This window comes from Lissotriton helveticus, chromosome 4_1 (assembly GCF_964261635.1).
Source record: "Lissotriton helveticus chromosome 4_1, aLisHel1.1, whole genome shotgun sequence".
Classification (NCBI taxonomy): domain Eukaryota; kingdom Metazoa; phylum Chordata; class Amphibia; order Caudata; family Salamandridae; genus Lissotriton; species Lissotriton helveticus.
In genome coordinates this window covers 856,654,761-856,668,337 of record NC_136063.1, presented here as the reverse complement: position 1 = coordinate 856,668,337, position 13,577 = coordinate 856,654,761, and positions in this window count along the sequence as shown.

Here is a 13,577-nt window from a genome sequence, read left to right as displayed (position 1 = left end):
TAGATGCATCAAACAGAATTGCATTCGCAAACGGTGCGAATCGCAATTTTCAGCCGTTTGCGAATGCAATTGACTAATTTGGAATGCATCATGCATTTCGCAATTTTAGGAATCGCAACCATGTTGCGATTTCTAAAATTGCATTTAAGAAATCGCAATTTGAGATTTCTTAAATGCAATGCATGATTATTTTTAAATTGCGAATTCGCAATTTGGAAGGGGTAAAATAGCATGAAATTGAACTTCATGCTAATTTACAGAAAACTATCAAATATGCACAAATTGCATTTTTGGAAGTTTAAATGTACACACACACATGCCCTTGGGGCATGTGTGTGTGTAAATTGCATTTAAAGTTACATTTCAAGGGTGAAACCTTGAAATTGCATTCACATTTTGCGAATCGCAATTTGAAATTCACAAAATGTGATTGCCTTCCCATTCATTCCTATGGGCCTTTTGGCCCATAGGAATCAATGGGAAGAGTTTTCCTTAATTGCGATACGCAAATTGTGAATCGCAATTAAGGAAAAATACTGATTCGCAAAAATAAATGCGAATTGTTCATGCATTGCCGTTTGCGATTTCTAAATTGCGATTCTTTAATTTTCGCAATTTAGGAATCGCAAACGGCAACAATGATGCATCTACCCATTGGTGTGTTTACACCTTCACCAATTTCAAAGGAAAAATTTCATGAATACTGAACCAAAAGCACATTTATCTTTTTATATTGCATGTAATTCATTCATCAAATTGAACACGCTCCAGGTATGTTCAGTTCATCGTATATATAATCTTTAAACACATCACATTGAAAGTAGTTCATGATGTATAGAGTTAAATAGAGTACATCATTATTGTTAATCCACTTTTTCAGCCCATCTGAAACACAGCAGGGTTATAAACACGGTAAGCTTTCATTATTCATTTTCACTAGGTGACAGTGAACAATTAGAATAAGATAGAAAGTAGATCCTTTGAGCTAACAAGAATTTTTATTCATTTCCCATTGATTCCAGTTTGCAAGCACGTCAATCTGATCATAGAGGTAGGGATTGACATTTTCAACAGATCTCACCCATGGGCGTTCCAGTAAAATGCCACACTTATATCTCCCTATTTTTGATTTTTTTACAGATTGGCCCCTGATGAAGGTACCATGAGTACCGAAATGCATAGGGCAGTATAAGGGCAAAATAAGAAAATTGGAAAGTTCAAAAGAATGATGGATTGTAAATCATGTATATGTACGATTTAATGTGCATCTAATTTGTATTGTGTATGTTGTTATGATGAAATAATCAGTATTGAGAAAACTATGTACAGTAATGAATGAATTACATGCAATATAAAAAGATAAATGTGCTTTTGGTTCAGTATTCATGAAATTTTTCCTTTGAAATTGGTGAAGGTGTAAACACAGCAAGTGTATAGTGCGCGCCTAGGGGGATCACAAACCCGCCATAACTCATATTCAACACAAGGATTGACTACCCTTATTAGACGCAGCACCAGTATTAAAACTCATAAATAAGATGAACGGAGTGCTCCTCACATACCCACATAACCATTACATTTGGGAGATGACAACCTTAAATTCACTTCAAATTATGATAAAAATCAGTGTGAGTTCCTTGATATCATAATTAAACATGATGAAGGGAAATTGCAGGTGGAGCTCTTCACAAAAAAGACAGATCGCAACACTATGTTGCATTACAAGAGCTAACAATAACATAACGATAAGGTGGGACCCAAGGGAATATTTATAGACCGGGCTCTGTGTATATCCCCAATAATTACATAACAACAACAAAATACCAGAGGGTCTCGAGAGAAAAAACAAATGATTTGTGGTGTGTGTGAAAAACTAGACAACAAATAAAATTGCAATGAACCTTAAATGAAAAAGTATTCTATGACAACCTGAGGGATGGTCAAAGATACCCATCAGTCACCACTCGGAACCGCCCTTCATCATTTGGGTTTCTTCCATTACCATCTACCCAAGTAGGTTTATTCTCAAAAAGAAGAAGATCAAGATGTAGATAGATCTCCTTGATTGAGAAAACCGGTAGTATGGTGTACCACTTCTCAAAATTAATGAGTGGAATAGAGTAAGGTGACTGATGCAGTGCAGTGCAAGAGCTACCACCCACCCTGTCAGAGGGACAACATTCCCTTCAGACAGTTTTTAAGACTTAAGCGGAACTGCACACAAATGAGAGATTTTGAAAAACATGTGAAAATACTAACTGAGAAATTCATTACCATAAGTTACCCGAAACGCATGGTCAAACATGGCTATAAAAGAGCTAAGTATTTTAATAGAGACAACCTATTTCAGGAAAAACAAAATGAAATTCAAAAAGAGAAACCACTCATTTTCGTAACCAATTACAGTTCGGTCAGTAACAAAATTAAAAATATAGTGAACAGGAATTGGCATCTAGTAACCAATAAAAAGAAAGAAAAGCTTCCCAAACCAATGTTTGCGTTTAGGCGCAACCAGACAATAAGAAATAGTCTGGTCCATACCTACAGAGAGGTAGATTCTGAACCCCAAACAAGCATTAATAATGCCCCACTGGGGGAGGAGCTTCGCGAGCATCCAAGATGGTCACGTGAGCACAGAGCTCCCGGGACCCTCGCCGCCCTTCGCAATTATCCTGAAATATATCCTGATTTCGAAGATGGGCTTTTAAAGACGCGCTTTGGCTGATCTCAATACTTTTTTGAGAATTTCATTTGGACGTCGGGAGCCACTGCTACATCGACTTCAACTTTTGCGGCCTGCCCCCGGACGTGGCCGGGGGCTCTATTAGCCAGCAAGCCGTGGAGTAGTTGAATAACTTCGGCCGAAGGGGTTTTTCCCCCTGGCGGCCTCATCTCAACTTTCGGTTTCGCTTCCTACTCCGGGCCTCGTTCGATTGGAGGACGGCTCAGATCTACCCTTGATTCGGCTTGGCTTCGCCCCTTCGCAACGTGTTTCACCTGTGAGCATTTTGCTTTCAACTTTTCCTGCACTTATCCCACTGTGGCTCACTTTTGCTGACTTTTGACCTCGCCATACACGGCCATTTTCACCAGGTCTCGCGGGCCCCTTCGGGGCACCCTTTTCAATATGGCCACCAGACCCGACCCTGAGAAGCGCAAGACTAAGACGCCTCTCCGAGGGGGACAGATTCAAACCAATGTAATGGATCGTTACACCCATCCTAAGGGCTCCCCCGGTGGTACCGGCCGTACTCCTGAAGATCCGGGCGCTGACTCTGCCGCGTCTCCTGAACTTTCCCTACAGGATGTCATGAGTGCCATCGCCGGCATGAAGGCTTCGATGGGTCAGCAATATGGGGCCCTTGCCTCGAAGATCGATCCTGTGGCCGTTGACGTCACTTTGATTAGAGCGGACCTGGCGAAAACTAATGAGAGGGTCAAGTCCTTAGATTTGAAGACCTCCAGCCTGACTACCGACGTCTCCGACATACAGACTGAAGTCGGTAACCTGCGTTCCTCGAACGACTTGATGGCACACCGGCTTGAGGATTTTGAAAATAGGGCACGGCGTAATAACGTACGCATTATTGGAGTCCCTGAGAACCATGAACATTCTTCGATCGATCTCCTGGTGGAGGATCTTGTTTTAAATCATCTTGCCCCCTCCGGGCTCAGAAAATTCTTTGCCGTTGAGCGAGCCCATCGAGTTCCAGGTGGAAAACCAAAACTGTGCCCCCCCCCCCGAGCCCTATCCTTGCCAAACTTTTTCACTTTCGTGATAGAGACACTATCCTGCAGGCCTCTCGGGTGGGCGGCCCGGTGGAGTTCGAGAACACGTCCGTTAACTTCTACCCGGACTTTACTCAGTTGGTTCAAAGGCAGAGAATGGGTTTTCAGGATGTGAAACGGAGGCTACGTGACTTGGGCCTTAAGTACGCCATGCTGTTCCCAACTAGACTTCGGATCGAATGTGAGGATCGAACATTTCTCTTCGATCGCCCGGAGAGTGTCAGTGACTGGCTTGACTCTTTGCCTAAAAGGGATGATCGATCCGAGCACCCTGGTGGTGCCAAGGGTGGTTTGCCGGAGCAAGAGTGACACTGTGGTTCCCGATGTCTGAACTTTTCATTCGTATTTCAGCTGAGTCTAATATTTTGGTCCTCTTATGTTCTGTTCTATATTTGCCCGGGGTGGTGGGGGGGTAAATCGAGACTCTTTTCTCCTCCTGGGTTTCTTTGTTTAGATTAGTTTAATGACTGGGCGACAGGCACACTGCAAGTTGGGGTGGCTATTGAGTCTCACACAGGGGTGCAGGGTGGGGGAGTTGTAACGGGTTCAAGTCGGGGGGTGATGGGGGGGTGTTTGTTCGTTTGTTCTTTTTCGCAAGGCATCGCATTGTATTCTTTATTGCTTCGATTGATGTGTTCTTTGTGGAGTGTGCTCTGCAGTCTCTTCTGGAATGGGGGTAGTGAGTTGAGACTGCTGTCTTGGAATGTCAACGGGTTGGGGGATAGGATAAAACGAGGGGTTGTGCTGCAGTTTTTGAGACGTCATTCTCCTGATTTGTCCTCCTGCAAGAGACACACTTAATTGGTAACGCTTGTCAAGCCATGAATAGACGAGGCTATCGCTTGGTTGCTCATTCCGGATTTACTTCTGGCTCTAGGGGGGGTGGGTATTATGGTCCGGTCTTCCCTCCCCTTTGAGATTGATGATGTAATACTTGATAATAGGGGGCACTACGCCGCGCTCACTAGTAGATGGGAGGGGAAGACGCTCTCCATACTCACGATCTATGTCCCCCCTGGCCTGCAGACTCCCACCTTTGCTGATATTGGACGGGTTGTTCTAGGGCTTCCTGAAGGTCTTTTAATCCTGGGTGGGGACTTTAATTCTGTTGTCTCTGGCACCTCAGATCGCTACCCTCCCAGGGATTTGGCTGGATCTCAGTTGTGGATGAGTGGGTTTTTGGAAACTTTCGGGCTGGTGGATAGTTGGAGGTTGATGCATCCTGCGCAGTTACAATATACCTTTCATTCAGGTGCCCACGGGAGCCTCTCCAGACTTGATTATCTCCTAATGCCAGCGGCTCAATCCTCCTCCATCAGGGAAATCCAACACCTTCCCAGGGGCATTTCAGATCATTCCCCCTTGTGGCTCTGTGTGGAAGCTGGGGTGTGCAGCGAGGGCAGGGTTGCTCCCATCAACCCCTGGTATCTCTGGAATCCTAAGATCCGCTCGGAGCTGATAAAATCTATTTATCATTACTTCCTCGACAATGTGAGGTCTGTTTCTTCTTCTGTGTCATTGTGGGAGGCTTTCAAGACTGTTATACGTGGACATTCTTTGTCATTAATTACTGGTGCCAAGAAGGCCAGATGTGAGGAACTGGTCCGCATTGAAGCTGAAATAACTGTGATTGAGAATGACCTCGAGGCGGGTGTCACCCGTGCTAAACTCCACTCCCTCAGCTTAAAACAATCTGATTATAAAGCCCTGGTGACCGAAGCTGCTAAGGTAATGAACAGAGAGCAACAGGGTAGGCTGTATGATGTGGGTGACAAGGCTGGTAAATTGCTTGCGTGGCTTGATAAGAAGGAAAGAGCGAATCGTGTAGTTCCTGTGATTGAAAGGTCGAATGGAGTGTGTGTGACTGACCCGGCTGGGATCATTGACTGTTTTGTGGATCATTTCCGTACTGTGTATTCTTCAGTTTGTGCTAGGGACGAGAGGATTCTCAGTTGTTATTGCGTGACATTGCATTGCCCTGTCTCTCTGATGCTGATAGAGATTTCATGGACGCACCGCTTACGACAGATGAAATAGCAATTGCAATCCGCTCCCTTCGTTCTGGTAAGGCTATGGGCCCCAATGGCTTGCCTATTGAATTGTACAAACTGCGACCTGACAAAATGGCGCCCTATCTGAGGGAAATGTTCCTTGAGGCGCTGAAATCTGGTTCCCGCCCCGCGGATCAACGGCTGGCCTCTATCGTGGTAATACACAAGGAGGGTAAGCCGCGCGACCGTTGTGCCTCTTATAGGCCCATCTCCCTTTTAAATGCCGAACCCAAAATTCTAGCCAAATTGTTGGCTAACCGCTTGGTTAAGGTGATCTGTGATTTGATCCATCTGGATCAATCCGGTTTTATCCCGCATCGCAATACTGCCCTTAATCTTCGGCAGCTTCATGGAGTTCTCGCGAGAGCCGAGACCCTCTCTGAGCCGGCCATTTTGGCTTCCTTGGATGCCACTATGGCCTTTGATACTATCGAATGGCCTTATCTCTGGGCGGCTCTCGCCAAATTTGGTTTTGGCCCTATATTCATTGCATGGGTGAAACTTCTTTATGAGAAGCCTCTGGCGCAGGTTGTGGTTAATGGGAAGGTATCTGGCACTTTTACCCTTGGACGAGGCACTCGGCAGGGCTGTCAGTTGTCTCCCTTGCTTTTTGCCCTTGTGCTCGAACCGCTGGCCGCATGGCTTCATTGGGAGCCCTCGATAAAGGGCATTAGGTGGACTCCTGACTTTGAGGATCGTATTTCGTTTTATGCGGATGATATCCTTTTGTACCTCACATTCCCCCAGAAATCCCTGAATGTGCTTTTTGACGTTTTAACTTCATTTGGGAAGAACTCAGGTCTTGTTATTAATTGGACAAAATCCTGTGTCTATGTGTTAGCAGGAGGGCTTCCCACGCTCCCTCGCAGATTCCCGATCCAAGTCACCGAGTCAGGGTTCAAGTATTTGGGGATTTATATCTCCCTGGATCCTGTGGTTCGCTACGAGCGCAACCTGCTTCCCCCGCTCCAGCGACTGAAACTCGATGTCTCGCGCTGGAGTCGGTTACCGCTGTCGCCGCTCGGGCGTGCTGCTCTTTTTAAGATGATGTCGCTGCCGAGATTTTTGTATGCACTCCAAAACTCCTTTGACCCTATTCCCTCCGGGTTTTTTCGGGAGGTGGAGAGCCTACAGCGTCGTTTGTTTTGGGACGGACGCGCGCTCATTGCTCTCCCCAAACTTACGCTCCCTTGGTACGATGGGGGCATCGCTTTCCCAGACATCAAGCGTTACTATTGGGCCTCTCAATTGAGTGCGATTAACCATGCAACCTACGCACCGGGTCCTTCACCGGCTTTCGAGATGGATAAATACCTTTTACCGGGCGGGAATTACAGTAGGGTGCTTTAATCCAAAGGGATTTGCAGGACGTTAACTGGGCCCACTAGGATTGCTGTGCGAGTTTGGCGAGATGCTAATGCGGCCTTGGGATGGGGTGATAGATTGACTCGTGCGGCTCCGTTGTATGCCTCTGAAAGATTGGGTTGCTTATGGAGAACAAAAGGTTTTGAGAAATGGGACATGATTGGTATCAGTAGAGTGGGTGACCTCTGGACCAAGGGTAATTTTAAAACCTTTGAGGCGCTGAGGACGGAATATGAGCTCGGAGAAAAGGAGTTTTTCAGATACGTGCAGGTGCGCCATGCCTTGCTGTCGGTTTTCGCTGCAGGCACTGACGTCCCCGAGTCCTCTCCTCTCGAGGACCGTATACTGGACAGTTATGTCCCTGACAGCACGATTTCATTGATTTATAAAAAATTGATCAATAATTGGACTGATCTACTTGTGCGTCTCAGAGCGGTATGGACTGAGGATGGGTTGGAATTAGATGGCGAAGACTGGCAATCCGCGTTGTCGTCGCCCAAGGAGGTTGCCATTCCTGCCCGTCTTCGCTTTGTCCAACTTAAGATCCTTCACCGTATATATGTTACTGGTCCGAATCTGGTGCGAATGGGCTATTCTCTGGATGGGTTGTGTAAACGTGGTTGTGGCATGCCTGGAACCTTTCTTCACATTCTGTGGGAGTGTTCGGCGGTAGCGGGGTTTTGGGCCCGAGTGCATGCGGTGATGGGAAGAGTTACCGGAGTGTCGTTGTTGCCCGAGGCTAGGCGCTGCCTGCTGAACGTGTGGGAGCCGAATGATTACACTGCTGCTCATATCCGTTGGGCGACCCTTGGTACCATGATAGCTAAGAGAGACATCGCACAGTTGTGGGGTTCCCAGAGGTCGCCCACGGTCTTGGCGTGGAAGGAGGGCATGGATTGGTGCATGTTTAGGGAGAAAACGGTGTATCTGGCTAGGGGTAGACCTAGGAAATGGAACAGAGTCTGGTCTCAGTGGAATGCCTATCGTGGGAATATCTGTACTCCCCCGCAAGACTTATTACCTGATGTTTCCTTATCCCCCTAACTGACGTTCCATGTACTGTCTAATACTATGAGTGCTGCAGTGTTTCCTAACTGCCCCCCCCTTTCGACGGATTATAAGTGTATGATTTTTCCTGAATATTCGGAGTAACACTCTATGTGGACACATGATCGCCTGTACTGTATCTAATGCCTTGATTGTTGTTGTTATATTTTATTTTTCAATAAAAAATTTAAAAAAAATAAAAAAAATAAAAAAAATAATGCCCCACTACCCACTGGGACGTTTCCACGCGGCGATTGCTCCAACTGCACGTTGGTAATTAAAGTGGAGTTTGTTGACCATAACAACAGCAAACATAAGATTAAGTCTTTCATCAACTGCAGGTCCAAAAATGTTATTTATTTTATTAAATGTCCATGTAACATGGCATATGTGGGCGAAACTTCTTGCGAAATTCGCCAACGAATAAATGTACACAAATCAGTGATTCGTACCATGAAGAAAGGTGCACCATTAACTGAACACTGGCAAGAGGCCCACCATTCAATCAATGATCTAACATGGTGTGGGCTAGAATCAATTCAGATGAATGCCAGAGGAGGCAATATGGACCTTAAGCGTAAAAACGAGAACAATTTTTTATGTCACGTTTTAATACGGTAAAGAAAGGATTAAATACAAAAGAAGATTGGGAACGCATTCTGTAAAATAGGAATATATGAATATGTGGAGGGATGTTTTGATACATATTTAAGATAGGAATGTAAACATCAGATCAGAGCCACTTATATAACATGGCCCTTAAGCCTATATAAGTATATGACATATAGATTGCCTAACAAATAGCCTCAGTGAAAACATATGACTTATAACAATCACTCTGCAGGACATTTAGTTCGACAGCATAATAATGACGATATGATGGACATAGGTTCCACATAGGTAGGTGAAGGGTATATAGACATCCACCTCCATAACTAATTAACTGCAGGCACATTCGGTCTGTATTCTATTTCATACAGTAAAACGTGGATAGAATGAGTTTATTTATAAGCGTCATGAGAGAGATCGAGTTTAAGTTTAAATGGAGTCGAGTGGCTAATAGCGACGTAAATACACAGTTCATGTATTCAGGGGTATCATAATCCAGTGGGAGGAATCGATCTCGAGATCTCGCGAGACTTTGACAATAAAACTACTCCAGTAGTCCGAGATTAGGGCATTACCACGTGACGCGATAGGGGAGCTACTTTGTAACTAATCAAAACGCCGGATAAATATAACGCTAATACACTACGTTTATAAAGAAGGTAGCAACTAGATGCCGTTAAATATATAGTGAGTATTTCTCACGACAAACCCGGGATAGGGGCTTTTTAGAAAAACTACCCGTGTAGTTCCGATTTCTAGGGGACGCACAGGATATGACTCGGCAATTAGAGCTTATTAGCCGTAGTTGAAGGCGGCTTTAGATATAAAAACACTCCGATTTATCGCTCTTAATATATTTCAAAACAAAGAGACACAAGAGGAGCAGGGAGGCCGACGTACAACTAAAAGGTGAGAGGGGCTGTATGGTTATTTAGACCGAGGCTGTCATCTACTTAAACAGGAATGTAGCAAGGAGAGATAGATTATCTCCAATGTGAAAAGCTATTTTTAAAGCCCAATATGGGATGCGATACTTTAGCACAAGGGGAGCATACCTCGTAAGGGACATAGAGACCTCTATTCAGATTAAGACTACCAATATCTTGAACACGAGGATAGCAGAGCGAAACACCGCATCCTTAATGCGGAAAAATACATCAGAAGCCAAAACTAGGTTTGTTTAGGAGCAAGTGAGGGGAAATGTCTGCTAGAGACAGTATGCTTCGTTAATTAATGGCGGGACAACTAACTGAATAAATCTACTTATGGGAAAATATAGATAGCGTTTTTTTAATATAAATGAGGAGATAGAGATATTTTAAACAAGACTGCCTAAATAGCATTGAGGTTGATGGAGTAAACTTCTCTTTTCTAGAGCGTGATAAATGATAAAATCAGTTCTTGATGAATTTGAAGAAGGTCGCGCTAATTAACCAGAGCGCTGAACGAACAGCACAAGTATCAAAGCATCCAGCCACGTGCTGTGACTTTAGCCTTTACCCATATTAGTGGGTAAGTGGTGTTTCTGTTTCTTTTTAGAGCCACGAATTAAGACAAGTATCGGATATCAAATACTAAGGAGCACCGCCTTTTCTTTGTTGTCTCCATTAGGACATTTTTGACTATCCACAAAAAATCGGTGGCTCCCTTGACTCTTAAAGAATATTCCGAATTTATAAAGTAAATAGAGCTTCGCTAAGTGGTGCAGATTTAGGCAACTAACTTAGACAACACTGCTATCACTAATATTAATCCAACCTTTTTTTTGGAATTTAGAATCGTGCACTATTCATGAAATAAATAGCGTACTACCTCGTAAGAAGGTGTCTGGTTCACTATCGACTAAAGTGGTGGTGACCTTGAACTAACCATAAGATACAGATATTTCAAGGTAAATATAGCTTGAATAATAGGTGTAAAGCAAGTAAACCAGTTTTGAGAACATCCCTATTGCTAACATCATACCTTGCTTTGAACTATTTAGAGTTGTTCAACTATCCAGTGACACTGCACCATTGCATAAGAAGGTGACCCATAAGATCCAGGAAGAATCCTTTAATTGAATATTAAGGATCGATTACAACCCTCTTCCCCTATAAGGTACACTCAATTGAATAAAGATGTGGCTTTTGCAAGAACCTCTTGTAACAACGTTAATCCCTAGCGAGAGCACTTCACCCCCCTTTCTTCCTTCTTTCTCATACCCAAACCCTGCATACCACATGCTTAATAAATAAAAAGAGGATAAAACTGTGCCATAAAAGTTTAGTGACTGTTTCAATTGTATTTCTTATCAATGTTACTAATGTACTTTGTAAAAAAGAAAAAAATAGTGACTGTACCTAATTGTATGCTTCTTTCTAAATTAGAACCTTGTCCTGATGAAGGTCCTATCATAACACCGAAACGCTGCGTCGACAACTTTGTTAAAAATCTTTTTAACTGTTCTTCATGTGGATCGACACATTTTTAACTGTTCTAAATGGCACTGAAACATTTTTTTTATGAATGTTTTTTCTTTTGAATAAATTGTACAAATTTCTATATATCATTTTAATTGTTTTTTTATCTCATTTCTTCTATTGTTGTGATTTATTATACATGTGATTATGGCATCAAAGGGGTTGTGAGTTCTTTCTTCTGCATTATCTTGTGGATGTGTTTTTCCAATTCTTTGGCAAGTTAGGGACTCCCCTGTATTTCTATTTCATTACTCCTTGTCCCCTATTGGATTCAAAAGGAGACCTCCCTGTTTTTTGATAATTATATGCAGTCTTTGCCATCACAGTCCTTCATGAAGATTAGAATTGATGACTAAGCTGAATGCTTTACTATAAATTATGGTGTACTCCTCATTAGCATTGACCTAAACCTATCATGTAGATTTGTCTTTGTATATAGGGGTATAAGTTCAGACTCAGCCTAATAGACTGACTCTTTCAAAGTATGAGAATTTTTGACTTTGTAATTGTAAGCTGGAACTGTCCTGCAGCTTAATGGTTATCTTTTAGATGTAGATTTGGAGGATTTCTGCTTCCTCCTAGGTCCTCCAGGACGTCTTAAAGAAGGAACAAATAAGAACTTGCAGAGCAGCAGTCATTCAATGTCTTGGAGGGTCATTGATCCAACTGTCTTGTAGAGCCATAACCATAAAATTCCAGAAAATTGCTGCAAAATAACTGTACAATAAAAAAAATACAGTCTATACATGTTCCTATTTATATTGCCTTGACAGTATGTCCTAACTTTTTTAACTCAAACAATTTCAACTGCTCGCAGAACGATCTTCTTGTCTTTTCACTTTTTAACACAAGTTTTTAAAATGTATATTTCATGTATTCTTTTTTAATGGTGGTTTTCCCACTCTTTTATGGTTTTTTACGAAATCCAATAAAAAGTATATTTGACAATGCTTTCTCCTAGGTAGAACTAAGCTTCAAGGCCCAACTGAAACTTTCCTGGACTGCCATGATACTGAGTTGCCTGTGGTGAAGATTCGAAGCAACACAAGAAAACCAAAGTTGCTGACCCATGAGGCTCTTCCCCCCCCCACCAGACATTATGGTTACACTAACCAAAGAATGGCCTTGATGACTTCAGATGATTTCCAACATCTGCTGAAGGACATCAGATCCCACACCAGAGAATGCTTTGATTTGCTGCTATTGACTAATTTAACTTCACGCCAAAATGATTGGCTACTCTGACTGGATTGCACACTCCTCTGGTAACCACCTCTTATTTTCTTTCATTTGACCACACAGTTTCAGTGGTCTGGCAACTTCCTGGCCAGTGTGGCAGATCGGGAAAGTCTCTCGTCATAGGTGATGAGCTTGTGTGAGGGTGGGCTTATATCCATTGTTGTCCACCAAAATGCCTATAGACCCATTTGTTCAATGTTTCTGACTACAATCCCCAACATATTGTGCCCTTTATTTGATGGTTTCAGGTATATCAGAACTTAATGTACAATGTGTTTGTTTTTTTCTGAAATGTTTTATAGGTTTGCACACTTCTAGAGTTGTGAACCTTAAATGTAACATACCTACTTCAAAGTAATTGATTTAGGAGGAATACTGGGTTATTCCCATTGTAACACAATCTGGCAGGGGGGGCGTGGCCAACCGCCGAGAGACATGGGCGCTTCCTGAGGCGTCTCCCACCAAGTGTTCCTGAATAAATCCGACCACTTATCCGATTCGCAACTTGTTTTCGAAGTCACTGTGCGGCATCTGAACACGCCACGGACCAATTGAGCCGTGAGACAGCTGATTCTGGCTGGCGGATCCGGCTCTCTGTCTGATGACGCACACCGCTGCCCGGTGAAGCTGCTAATGGGATCACGCCAGAGAGTCACCCGTAATGCCGTTGGAGGCTCCATCCCGGGATGGAGTGTTACCGGAGACGGCCGAGTTACTGTCGCTGTGAGAAAGGGGGCGGTACTGCGACCCCGAAGTGAAAGTTGTGCAGCGTGGTGCCCGGCTGAATACTGTGAAACACCAATGCTTCCCTTGACATTGGGCGGGCCTCAGGGCTGATGCTGCACAGCACGATCGGCGCGGACCAGTGTAGCGCACACTTGCACCCCGAGTGTTGAGGACAAATTAAGGTGAAGGCGCTCGCCTACCCGGAGGAAGAATAAATGCCGTCCGCATAGCTGCCCTGGGGGGGGTGCCCAGAGACATACTGTTGAGTCCCAAGGCGGACTAGTGCATC